This window comes from Bubalus kerabau, chromosome 16 (assembly GCF_029407905.1).
Source record: "Bubalus kerabau isolate K-KA32 ecotype Philippines breed swamp buffalo chromosome 16, PCC_UOA_SB_1v2, whole genome shotgun sequence".
In the NCBI taxonomy this organism is placed as follows: Eukaryota; Metazoa; Chordata; class Mammalia; order Artiodactyla; family Bovidae; genus Bubalus; species Bubalus kerabau.
In genome coordinates this window covers 68,650,178-68,664,125 of record NC_073639.1, presented here as the reverse complement: position 1 = coordinate 68,664,125, position 13,948 = coordinate 68,650,178, and the positions used below count along the sequence as shown (strand labels likewise).

Here is a 13,948-nt window from a genome sequence, read left to right as displayed (position 1 = left end):
TACTGGAGTGGGTTATTTCCTTCTCCAGGGAGAAGGGTTACCATAGGAGCCAGCAATTCCACTCCTAGGTATGCATCCAAGAGAAATGAAAATGTTATGTCCACACAAAAATTTAGACACAAATATTCACAGCAGCACTTGTCATCCAAAAAGTAGAATAAACAAAATGTGGTCTCTCCATACAAAGAGCAATCGTTCGGCCATAAAAAGGAAATGAAGTACTGATACCTGCTACAATGAGGATGAAGCTTGGAAGCATTATGCTGAGAGAAAACCAGATACAAAGGGCCGCGTAGTGAATGATTGCATTGATATGAAATCAAAAGGCAAATCTAGAGACAGAAAGTAGATTAGTGGTTGTCAGGAGCCGGAGTAAAATGGAAAATGAAAGCAAATGCATAGTATGCTTCTTTTTGAGGCAATGAATGTGTTCTAGCATCGACTATAGTCATGGTTTCAAAATTTTGTGAACACACTGAAAAAAATCACGGAAATAAACACTTCGGGTGAATTGTGTAGTGTATGAATTATATCTCAACAAAACTCTTTTATATGTATTGAAAAAGTAGTGAAAGGGTTAGTCGTTCAGTCATGTCTGACTCTTTGTGACCCCGTGGATTGCAGCCTGCCAGGTTCCTCTGTCCATTGGAATTCTCCAGGCAAGAATACTACAGTTGGTAGTCAATCCCTCTTCCAGGGGATCTTCCCAACCCAGGGATCAAACTTGGGTCTCCTACATTGCAGGAAGATTCTTTACTGTCTAAGCCACCAGGGCATATTGAGTATATTGCATATAAATATATAATATAAATATATATAAGTATAGATTAAGCATATATTTTTATATAATATGTAAATATTTATTAGGTAAATGATGCTTGCTGCTGCTAAGTCACTTTGGTCGTGTCCGACTCTGTGCGACCCCATAGACAGCAGCCCACCAGGCTTTCCCGTCCCTGGGATTCTCCAGGCAAGAACACTGGAGTGGGTTGCCATATCCTTCTCCAATGCATGAAAGTGAAAAATTAAAGTGAAGTCGCTCAGTCGTGTCCGACTCTGTGCGACCCCATGGACTGCCGCCTACCAGGCTCCTCTGTCCATGGGATTTTCCAGGCAAGAGTACTGGAGTGGGGTGCCATTGCCTTCTCCGAAATGATGCTTGGTGAATATTATATAAAAATAGTAGACTGATACTTCTCAGACCTACCCACCAAATGGCAAAGAGTGAATGCAAAGAGCTCTGAGGGTCTAAGGTAGAAGTTAAGCCACAAAGCCTCATGGCTTAGTTACAAAATTCTAGCACATTTTGCCTTCCACTTCAAAATATGCCCATGTTAATTTTAATATAAAAATTATTTTCTTCACATCCATGAATAAAATTGATGCTCTAGGAAGGAAGAAAAAATATGTAGTAACATATGAAAATGGTCATAACATAATGATAAGTGAGAAAAAGCAGATATAAAGCTCTGTGCATTGTTGATCAGTCACTAAGTCGTGTCCAACTCTTTGCGACCCCATGGACTGCAGCACGCCAGGCTTCCCTGTCCATCACCAACTCCCAGAGTTTGCTCATACTCATGTCCATTGAGTCAGTGATGCCATCCCACCAGCTCATCCTCTGTCATCCCCTTCTCCTCCTGCCTTCAATCTTTCCCAGTATCAGGGTCTTTTCCAATGAGTCAGTTCTTTACATCCGATGGCCAAATATTGGAGCTTCAGCTTCAGAATCAGTCCTTCCAATGAATATTCAGGGTTGATTTCTTTTAGAATTGACTGGTTTGATCTCCTTGCAGTCCAAGGGACTCTTCAGAGCCTTCGCCAACACCACAATTCAGAAGCGTCAGCTCTTCAGTGCTCAGCCTTCTTTTTCGTCCAACTCTCACATCCGTACATGACTCCTGGAAAAACCATAGTTTTGACTATATGGACCTTTGTCAGCAAAGCCAACATATTAGCGGTGGTTATCTCTGGGTCATGGAATTGAAACCTTCTTTAGCTTCCTGACATCTTTTTTCCTTTTCCATATTCACAGTAGATGTTGCATGATATTAAAGAATAAACATTTTTTAAGTCCAACAATGAGACCCAGGCAGGAAGACAACAGTCAGTGTTTTTCTGGAGACAGCTTGGCCCGGCCATTCCTCTGGTGGGAGCTCGCTGACACCCCTGGACCACAGCTGGGCTGAGCAGAATGACACGCACTCGTGGAGACTCCCAGCATGCCTTGCTTTCTGCAGGTGCCAGTGGAGAATGTGGGTTTCCTCCCAGAGGAGAGAAGAGACCAGAGGCTTTGCAAAGTTCTGGGAATGCAGACAAGCAAGCTCATCATTACGTGGCAACAGCTTAAGGACAAGACGGGACGTCAGGGACAGAGCTCTGAGCCGGGTGGACCTCAGGAGACAGATGTGAGCTGCTTCTTCCACCCTGCTTCCAACAGTCTGGGTGACCTCAGTCAAACAAGTGACCATCTCTCTCCAGGCCTCAGTCTCCCCCTCTGTAAAATGAGGCCCCTGGGTCCTAGTCCGGATGATTTGTGATTCTGTGGTCACACATCTGAAGTCTTTTCTTTGCACTGTCCTTGTAACAAACAGGTGGAAGCGCTTCCTATTGACTGCCCAGCACAGCCCCTGCCCCAGGAATCTCAAGGGCCATTCTGCCCCCACAAGGCAATCTCTACATTGAGTGACACTTGTCTAATGCAAGAAGGCTTTCCAGAGCACTGCATCTCCGCCCTCTGCACCTCTGAATCTGGTCAAGCATGAGGCTATTTCCTGATCATCAGCCAGGTGCCAGGCGTCGGTGCTGTGCCAGTGAATAAAACAGGTACTACCCTGCTCTCTCGGGGCATACGGGATCAACCCTAGCTACCAGCGACAGACCCCTCTCCTGCTCCAGAGGGGGGTTCACACACACTACTGTTTTATGAGTTTTCACACCAACACTTAGAGGCTGATACCATCATTTGCATTTCACAGCTAAGAAAACTGAAGCCCAGGGAAGTGAAGTACTTTGCCAAAGGTCACAGAGATCAGTTACACCTCCAAGGTACTTGTGATTTATCAGTGGTTCTTTTTTTTAAATTGAAGTGTATTTGATTTACAATGTCATGTTCAATTCTGCTGTACAGCAAAGTGATTTAGTTATGCATAGGTATACATTTTTAATATTTCTTTCCATTATGGTTTATCATAGGATGTTGAATGTAGTTCCCTCTGCTCTACAGTAGGACCTGGTCGTTTATCCATTCTATACATAATAGTTTGCATCTGCTATTGCCAGTTCATCACTCCTCCACCCTGCCCCCGAGACTTGGCAACCACAAGTCTCGTTTCTATATCTGTCAATGGTTCTTAACTTTACTGTTCAGGCAGCACCCAATCTCAACCTCGGTAAGGTTGTAAGAAAGACCTGGAGAAAAACAAAATCAGTTATAACAAACTTGATGCTGAAGCTATTGCTATGAATTTGTACAAATGAATCTACATGATAAAACAATACCCTATAATTTGAATGAGATGCTAAATATGTGTGGAATCACAACATGAGAAAATTATTCTTTCCAAGTCTCTTTCAACCCTTCTAATTACACCCAGGAGAAAATGTCCATCTGATGCTGTCCACCTGTCTTTAACATCTCCCAAACTTGCTAACTTCCTTCCATAACAAAGAAAGAGCAGGCTTCAGGCTCAGAGCCTGCAGGCAACAGTATCCAGTTAACATGTAATAACTATATTATTGCTTATGGGGGGGTTGGGGGTATTTTATGCTTACCTGCTGTTTGAGGAAAGTGATAACTGGCTTTCTATTTACTGTGCTCATATAAATTTTCCTTTTGAGCTACATTTACTGGTTTTCTTAAATGAGTACCTTTAATCACACTTTTAAATGAGTAAATTTAAAGAAAAATACTAAATTCATGACACCATAGAGGTGGTATACAACCAGGGCAAAAATAAAAAAGGTGGCATTGAAACGATTGAGGCTTGAGAAACACTGCCCCATGAAATTAAAAATAACCCAGCCATGTAATTATATTGTCCTGAAAGTATATTGCAAGTTACCTAAATAGCACACATTCACAGTAGCCCAACACGATTAAAGCAGGTTTTTTGAGGGCTTATGTATGCAGTTTCTGTAGCAACAGAGATATAAATGAATCATATTCAAACCACTAGACCTATGTGCCTGAAAGTCTAATTATTGGAAAATTACAGACCTAAGAAACACAGCTATGCCTCACTGCACACCACAGGTTTGACCGAATACCTCATGGTAATTGGATAAACCCTGTCTTCACAGAAGCTGTGTGGAAAGGAAGAACCCTTCCCCCAACTATGGCTCCTCAACCGTCTGGGTATGTGGAATTGCATTTATTCATTCACTCACTCATTTATTCAACCATCTCTTGCAGTGTTTACCCAGGCTCTGCGATATGCCTGGAAATACAGAGGACTGCAGCGAGCCTCCAGTCCAGGAGGGGGCGACAGACGTGAAGCCCAGCCTCACCTGCTGGAGTGCATAATTGCCAAATGGGCTCAGAAAAGAGCACCATCCTTTGAAAGCAAGTAACAGAAGGAACTTGCCTATCCTGTAAGTGGTCAGGGAAGGTTTCCTGGAGGAAGTGACCATCAAGTTGCAATCTAGAGAAAGAACAGAAATTAAAGGAGATGGGAGGAGAGAGGGGTGAAAGGTGTGTCCATGTACATGGAGGAGCTTTCATGCCCACATACCCCTCCCAAAGTGAGTATCTCACCCCGGTGCTGCCACCCAAGTGTGATCCTTGGATTCAAAGATACGTGTTTTGTGTCTTAAGCCAAAATGCAAGCCAGCAGGGGCATCTGTTCTTCAGTGGGGAAACGGCCATCCAACCCCAACACTGAGGAGAAACTGAGATGCTGAGAGGGTCTCCAATGCCAGCCTCCCTGTGGGATTTGAGAGAGTGATTTTGACCACAGAGAACTTTTATTGTAGGCACCAACATAGTGGATCTCAGTCAGGGCTGCACTTGGAACTCTGGGAAGTTTTCAAGTGTGCAAGCCCAGAAGACACCCAGGCACAATCAAGTTATGCCCAGTCCATTAAGTTAGACTCCCTGGGCAGGGGTGGGGGTGGGGGTGGGGGGTCTGGTGACCAGTAAAGTTTAAATCTCCCCTGCATGTAAATGCGTGCATGCTCATTCCTGTCCAACTCTTTGCGACCCTCTGGACTGTAGCCCACCAGGCTCCTCTATCCATGGATTTTTCCAGGCAAGAATACTGGAGCGAGTTGCCATTTCCTCCTTCGGGGGATTTTCCTGACCCAGGGATCAAACCTGCATCTCTTACTTCTCCTGCATTGGCAGGTGGGTTCTTTACCACTATGCTACCTGGGAAGCTCCCCAGAGGAGTCCAATATGTGGCCAAGGCTGAGAACCACTGAGGAAACCCAGTCCTATGGGGGATTCAAACCTAGAAAAATTTACTAAGTACCTACTACAGGCCAGGCGATGAGCAGGGTGGAAGGTGATGAGAATCAGATCATTTAAGAATCACTAACGGGGCTTCCCTTGTGGCTCAGTGGTAAAGAATCTTTACCTGCCAATGCAGGAGATGCAGGTTCGATCCCCAGTCCAGGAAGATCCCACATGCTGTGGAGCAACTAAACCCATGCTCCACAACTACTGAGCCTGTGCTCTAGAGCCCAGGGACAGCAGCTATTGAGCCCACATGTCATGACTACCAAAGCCTGGGCGCCCTAGAGCCTGTGCTCTGCAACAAGAGAGGTCACCACAGTGAGAAGCTCATACACTGCAAGGAAGAGTAGCCCCCACTCCCTGCAACTAGAGAAAACAAAGACCCGGCACAGCCAAAAACAAATAAATAAATGCATGTGTGTGTGCCAAGTCGCTTCAGTCACGTTCAACTCTTTGCAACCCTACGGACTGCAGCCCACCAGACTCCTCTGTCCATGGGATTCTCCAGGCAAGAACACTGGAGCAGGTTGCCATTTCCTTCTCCAGGGGCTCTTCCCGACCCAGGGATCAAACCTGCATCTCCTGCGGCTCCTGTATTGCAGGCATATTCTTTACTGCTGGAGGAATTCAGATCAGATCAGATCAGTCACTCAGTCGTGTCCGACTCTTCGAGACCCTATGAATCACAGCACGCCAGGCCTCCCTGTCCATCACCAACTCCCGGAGTTCACTCAGACTCACATACATCGAGTCAGTGATGCCATCCAGCCATCTCATCCTCTGTCGTCCCCTTCTCCTCCTGCCCCCAATCCCTCCCAGCATCAGAGTATTTTCCAATGAGTCAACTCTTCGCATGAGGTGGCCAAAGTACTGGAGTTTCAGCCTTAGCATCATTCCTTTCAAAGAAATCCCAGGGCTGATCTCCTTCAGAATGGACTGGTTGGATCTCCTTGCAGTCCAAGGGACTCTCAAGAGTCTTCTCCAACACCACAGTTCAAAAGCATCAATTCTTCGGCGCTCAGCCTTCTTCACAGTCCAACTCTCACATCCATACATGACCACAGGAAAAATTATAGCCTTGACTAGACGAACCTTTGTTGGCAAAGTAATGTCTCTGCTTTTGAATATGCTATCTAGGTTAGTCATAACTTTCCTTCCAAGGAGTAAGCGTCTTTTAATTCCATGGCTGCAGTCACCATCTGCAGTGATTTTGGAGCCCAGAAAAATAAAGTCTGACACAGTTTCCACTGTTTCCCCATCTATTTCCCATGAAGTGATGGGACCAGATTCCATGATCTTCGTTTTCTGAATGTTGAGCTTTAAGCCAACTTTTTCACTCTCCACTTTCACCTTCATCAAGAGGCTTTTTAGTTCCTCTTCACTTTCTGCCATAAGGGTGGTGTCATCTGGTGGAGGAATTACCTGGGAAATTAAATGTCCTACAGCTGGGGATGTCCACATGGGGCTCAGAGCAGGAGAATGTGAGTGGACAAGACTGACCAAGTGGAAAGCCTGAGCAAGAGGTCTGTGGAGCTGACCCCTAGGGCTTTCCCAGTGACTCAGCGGTAAACAGTATGCCTGCAACATAGGAGCCACAGAAGATGCGGGTTTGATCCCTGGGTCGGGAAGATGAAATATATATATATATATATATATATATATAAATAGAAACACTAGGGAAGCACAGAGCCCAGGTAAAGATGAAAGGTGCTCTGGTCACACGAGTTGCCTGGGGGATCTGATTAAAACTCAGATTCCTATGCAGCACGTCTGGGCTGGGGCCCAAGAGCCTGCCTTTCTAAAGCGCTCCCTTGTGTCCCTGCAGGACTGAGAACAGAGGTGGGAGGCAAGGTTCTGAGGGGAACCTCTCAGCCCTCAGCTTCTCCCCCCGTTTCTCCACAATGGACAGTCCTGAGCATCATCTGGAGGTGAGAACAGACCGCAGGGAAGAAACGAAATGCCCCCTCGTCACCAGTCAGGTGTGGATATGGTCCCCAGACCCAAAAACTCCTCCAAGCGCCACCCCACACACATCCCCGGAGTGTGGGGGAGATCCCAGGAAGAAAGAGAAGGGAAGCGGATGGAGACGGGGTGATGAGTGGACGGTTGTCATAAAGACCAAACCATCTGCACGGCAGCAGCTCCTCACGGCCTGTGGAGTCCCCATCTGCGGCCAGAACAAAGGCAGAGAAATTCAAGGGGCTTCGGAGATCAAAACGGCCTCAGAGGCTCTCCTGCTGCGAGCCTTCGTTTCTAATTAGTCCCCCGTCCTTGGCAAATCAATTGTGCCTGTTTTGCGGTCTGTACTCCAAGGGCCATGTATGGGGTGGAAGTTGGAACAAGGGGTCTTTTTTGGGTTTTTTCCCTGTATTGCTATGGCTCCAAAGCAGGAGTCTTTTTTTTTTTTTTTTTTTTTTTTTGGCCATGCCTCATGGTGCTCAGGATCTTAGATTCCTGACCAGAGATCCAACTGGTACCCCCTGCATTGAAAGCTCAGAGTCTTAGCCACTGGACTGCCAGGAAAGCCTGAGCAAGAGGTGTTTGGGGCTGCCCCCCAGGGTGGTGAATTCATGGGGAGAGGGCAGTGGGCTCAGCCCTGATCCATTCAGCAGGGCCAGAAAGGAATGGATCAGGGGAGAGGAATGCTTGCCGAGGCCAGGCTGGTCACAGGAACTGGTGGGGGTGGTGTTAGTAGAAGCAGCCTTGGGGACTAGAGACAAATGGGCACTCTGTCTCCGCCGCCCCCCACCAAATAGGTTGGCAGCTACTCACTTTCACTGCCAGCCAGAAATGCAGACCCATTTCTGGACGATGTGCTAGGGCTTCCTTTTTGGTTTCTGAAAATATCAAATATCTGAAAATATGTTTTGTTTCAAGAGGAAATCTCCTGGCTTATAGAAGTTGGCTCAAATTGTTTTGAAACATCGTGCCATCCATCCAAATATGTCTTGGGAACCACAGAGGAAGTGCAGACTGCCGATGTGTAACCTCTGAGAGAGTGGACTGGAGGAAGTACCTGGGAAATTAAATGGCCTGTGGCTGGGGATGTCCACACAGGGCTCAGAGCAGGAGAATGTGAGTGGACAATTTCTGGAATGCCAAGGGAAGTACCCCTGAAGCCCCCTAGAAATCACTGGGAGAGACTTTGAGGGGAAGTAAGGTCCTGCAAGCAGGGACTGAATGCCCCTGTAATTAGAGAGTTCTGGCCCCCCCAGCCCCGCTTGCATCGCTCCACGAATGTCTTCACACCGATACTTATTGAGCACATACTCTGCGCTGACACCATGCCAAGCGCTTTACATGTATTATTGCATTTCGTTCTCACCGTCACCCTGGGAGGTGGGCATGGCCATTAGTCCCACTTGCGTTGCCGTCGTTTAGTCGCTCAGTCATGGCTGACTCTCCAAGACCCCACGGACCATGGGATTTAACAAGCAAGAAGACCGGAGTGGGTTGCCATTTCCTCCTCCAGGGGATCTTTCCAACCCAGGGATCGAAACCAAGTCTCCTTCACTGCAGGCGGACTCTTTTACCACTGAGCCACCAGAGAAGCCTCTACTTTACAGATAAGGATATCAAGGTTGCATTAAGTGACTCACGCAAGTCACTCATCTAGTAAGAGGCAGAGCCGGGACTCAGACCTGGACAGTCTGGCTCTAGAATCTGTTCTCTTTACTGTAGGCAACCCCGCCTAGCCTAAATCCCAAAGAGCCTTAGGCAGACTGTGGCACACAGTGGGTGCTCAGAAAATGTCTGTTTCATTGAACAAAGTCTCAGGGAATTAGATCTATTAGAATCCAATGCTATTATTTCAATGGATTTTGTGTTCCTATTTCAAGAACTGGTTTGTAGCTTCTGCTTGGGCAGGGTTCTCCACCAGGTAATGGGTTGAAATCACCCAGGCATGGTCTGTAATGAGAAGGAGTCCCCAGGGACTTCCCTGGAGGCCCAGTGGTTAAGACTCCCAATACAGGAGGCATGGGTTCAATCCCTGGTTGGGGAAATCGGCTCCTGCATGCTGCAGGGCACAGTCAAAAAGAGAGAGAGAGAGAAGGAGCCCCATCCTTCCCTCTAACCATCCTCCCCTGACTCCACAGGCTCTTGCTTCTAATCCATCTCCAGCCTTCCCACCCTACTCCAGTGATCAGGCTCTGCCTCCCTCCTGGGCTACATCCTCGACTTCCAGGTCTATTTCAGATCTATCTCTAGGAGTCTGTGTTAGCATTTGGAACCTTCAGAGTAACTTCTCTGGTAGGGGCGTTTACCTAAAAGGGGAGAGAGGGGGTTATCTGCACAAAGCTAAGCATTGCGGGGGTTTGAGCCCCTTTTGAATTTCTCTTGGGACATTTGAAGCCCTTAGATGGAAATTTCCACTGTCTGGGAGGCAGTTTCCACCTGTGGGAATTCCAGTCCCCCACCTGCTGCTCATTACCATATGGGAAACACACGAAACGGGCCAGGCTCCGAAGCCATGCAGCTGCCGTTGCCGAAATTGGCCACTGAGCCCAAATACGGGCTTTTCTTTTTTTGATTTAATTGAAGTATAGCTGATTTACAGCGTTGTGTTAATTACTGCTGTACAGCAAACACATTCCTTTTTATATATTCTCGTCCATTATGGCTTCTCATAGGGCACTGACTATAGTTCTCTGCGCTATACAGTAAGACCTTGCTGTTTATCCATTCTCTGTATGAAAGCGTGTATCTGCTGACCCACCTCCCTCTCCAGCCCTCACCCAACTCCCCTCCCCTTGGCAACCATCAGTCTGTTCTCTATGTCCATGATTCTGTTTGTGTTTCATAGACAGGCTCATCTGGGTCATGTTTTATTTTATTATTATTTTTGACCACTCTTCAGCCTTCGGGATCTTAGTTCCCCAACCAGGGATTGAATCCGGGCCTCAGCAGTGAAAGTGCCGAGTCGCAAGCACTGGACCCCCAGGGAGCTCCCTGTGTCATGTTTTAGATTCCACATATAAGTTGTATCATTTGTTATTTGTCTTTCTCTTTCCGATTTGCTTCACTTAGTATGATGATCTCTCATTGCATCCATGTTGCTGCAAATGGTATTATTCCCTTCTTTTTATGGCTGAGTAGTGTTCCATTTTACATATGTAACACATCTTCTTTGTCCATTCATCTGTCGATGGGCATTTAGGCTGTTTCCGTGTCTCAGCTATTGTGGGTAGTGCTGCTATGAACACAGGGGGGCATGTCTCTTTTTGAACTGGAATTCTGTCTGCATATATGCCCAGGAGTGGGATTGCTGGATCGTATGGTAACTCCAGTTTTAGTTTTCTCAGGAAGCTCCATACGGTTTTCCACAGTAACTACACCAACATGCATTCCCACCAACAGTGTAGGAGGGTTTCCTTTTCTCCACACCCTCCCCAGCACCAAATGCAGGCTTTTTTTTTTTTTTTTTTAGTTCTAGTTCCAGATCTGCTGATAAACATTCACTCATTTATTCATTCACTCATACACTCATTCAACAAGTATTTATGGCACCTGTTTTACTCTAAGCACTGAGGTAGGTGCTAGGGAAGCCATGCAAAACCGAGGGGTCTCAGTGAAATTAATACTCAGGAGGTCAGATATCTTCTCTGAACCTCAGCTTCTTTTTCTGTAAGGTGGTGGGGGTGCTGATGAAGATGTGAGATCCCCTTTTCCTCCACTGTGAAGCTAATCCCCATCTCTAGAAGAAGAGCATCCTGGCGCCACAAGAGAGGGACTGGAAAACTAGAGTCAGGATACAGCCTTCTGGTTGAATGCTCCTGGTTAGGCCACTTCCCCACCTGGGACCTCAGCTTCATCATCAGTAAAATGAGAGGGCTGGACTACGTGGGTTTAAGAGCTCATCTTGCTCTAACCATCTGTGATTCTCTGATTCAGATATTCATGATTCTAGCATGAGACTACCCTGTAACTCCAGGAATGGCCCTCCTTCTGTTCTGGGAGCAAATCTCCTCCTCACAGGATGCCTTTCATCATGAAAGCAGCAGAAAGAGACTCGTGACGTGAGCGTGAAGGGGTGTGGGGGCCTCTCCTAGGAACTGGTCTCCCAGGATCCCCAGAATCACTACATTTATCTTCCCCATCATGCTCTTAATCTCTGAAAATTTAATGGCATGGCCATAAACTGCCTAAAGAACACAGCTGACCCGTCACCAATAAATCAGAAACTCCCGGTGATGCTTTGGGATAAATGATAGTCCCTCGGATCAGTGGGCAGATGAGCTGGGGATGTTTGATGAACCCAAGAAAGATCTCAACCTGCACCCTGCTGGGGTGGGAGGCATTGCTAAGAAGTCAGGGAGTGTGCTGAGTGGATCAAGAGGCCCCCAGAGTCATCCCTGGGTGTTTGGACAGAACCAGACTGATGCTTTCGAACTGTGGTACTAGAGAAGAGTCTTGTGAGTCCCTTGGACTGCAAGGAAATCAACCCTGATTATTCATTGGAAGGACTGATGCTGATGCTGAAGCTCCAGTACTTTGGCCACCTGATGTGAAGAGCAGACTCACTCGAAAAGACCCTGATGCTGGAAAAGATCAAAGGCAGAAGAGAAGGGGTCGACAGAGAATGAGATGGTGGGATGGCATCACCGATTCAATGGACGTGAATTTGAGCAAGCTCTGGGAGATAGTAAAGGACAGGGAAGCCTGGGTTGCTGCAGTCCATGGAGTCACAAAGAGTTGGACACATCTAAGCAAATGAACAACAGACCCAAGCTTTCACAGTCACAACTGACCCTATTTTACCTGGAAAATAAACATCCAGAGGGAGAACAAAAAAACAACCCAGGGTGTATGGTCAGGCCATTCAAGGTGGTGGTTCTCCTGTTCTCTGTACCTCCCCTGCTCAACCCGCCCCTGCTTCACCTGCACCTTCTCCGGTCCCCCATCCTGTGCCTGCCCCCTGCCCCCGCTAGTGCTGGTTCTAATCCTTAGCCCCGAAAGGCTCCACCTACTAGTTTACTAATAGGAAACACCTGCCCTCGAGATGGTCATTAACCTGAGGGACTGTGAGCAGCACGTGTCCAAGCGACTGGTTGCCCTGGTAACCTAGCTGACGTCAGTTCCCCCCTATAAGCAGTAGCATTCCCTCGCCCCACCCCCAGTGGTGAAGATGGTCGCCCCGTAGCAATCACCGCCTGCTGCAGATAGTGGTGTGTTGCTCCAAGACCTGGCTTCGGACATGTAAGGTCTTCTGTCCAACAGACCGTGGATGTCCCTGTCCCTGTCTCTGGGCTCTTTCTTCGGTCTCGAAGCTAGACAACTACAAGGCTCGCGGGCCTGCAGCTTGCAGCCCAATGTGGGGTTATGGAAAGAGACGTGGACTTAGAAACCTGAATTACAAGCCCCACTCCCGTCAAAGTCTCCCTGCTCAGCCAGTTGGTTCATCTGGAAAGTGAGGATCCCAGTGAAGGAAGAGGCATCCTACTTTTTAAAAAGTCTTTCTTTATTTGACTGCGCTTTGTCTTAGTTGCGGCCTCTCAGTGGTAACCTCTGACCAGCCCCATTTTACACAGAAGAGGAAAAATAGAGGCTCAGAAAGACAAAGTGACCTGTCCGGAGTCTCGCAGCAAGTTCGGATTCAGCCCAACTCCTGAGCCCTTGATGCCTGGCTTTCTCTGCCACAGTGGGAGCCCTAGGAACTCTTTGGCTGCCTTTTCACTTTAAGGGGGCTTAGTTGGAGTACCTGGGGAGCCCCAGCTGCACGGCCCACTCGGGGCCTCTGGGGGCTGGTCCACGGGCCATTGTGATGTACGCCCTGGCTCTGTGTCCCTCCCGCAGGGGCAACTCGAGAACCAGGCAGAAGGGCAGCTGCTGCCTGGGATCGGATGCTTTGGAGTCAGCTCCTACCCATGCCGAATTGGAGGCCCTCCCACGCCCTGCCGCGGCTGTTTACTAACTGCAACGGCACGTTGGATCGTGGTAAGCAGCTGTGCTTGGGAACGAGTGAGGAGATGTGTTTAGTGGTTGTTTATACTCAGCGATTCACTGCTATGTGGTCTCTGAATGCTTCTAAGTACATCGGGTTCCCAGCTGCCCTGTCCCCGAACTCGGCAGTCACACGTCCTCCAGAGATACAGAGGGCTGCCTCTGTGCTTTCCAACCAAGGAAATCACTGCTAACCCACAAGTTCTTCCTGGAAACCCTAGGTCTGGAGCCCAGGGTCTCCTTCGAGCCTTCCCTACAACCACAACGGAACAGCCCCCTTACAGCTGAAAACCAATGCAATGGTTTTTAAACATTTAAAAATGGCTTTTAAAACATCCAAGACTTTTTCATATAAAGTCTTACACAAAGTTCCAATGCACAAGACAGATAAAAGGTGAAAGCAGAGAGGACAGTCCTAGTCCCTGCCTACACGGCTACCTCTTGCCTTCCAAGGGAGCCCCAGGGCCCTTGCACCGAAGCCTGTGCCCCCAGGAACCCAGCTGGCCAAACTGTAGTCAGCCTCGGAAGGGATAATGTCTGGCCCTGGGTTAC

The 13,948-nt window shown here is 47.8% G+C and overlaps 1 long non-coding RNA gene across 1 annotated transcript; it reads right to left on the bottom strand.

Moving 5' to 3' along the window:
* Nucleotides 1-10,279: 10,279 nt before the first annotated feature.
* LOC129629589 (uncharacterized) lies at nucleotides 10,280-12,341 on the bottom strand. The gene is made up of 2 exons (XR_008703285.1): nucleotides 12,215-12,341; nucleotides 10,280-11,994 (listed from the first exon to the last, which is right to left on the bottom strand). It is a non-coding gene; the product is annotated as an uncharacterized LOC129629589 (long non-coding RNA).
* Nucleotides 12,342-13,948: the final 1,607 nt, after the last annotated feature.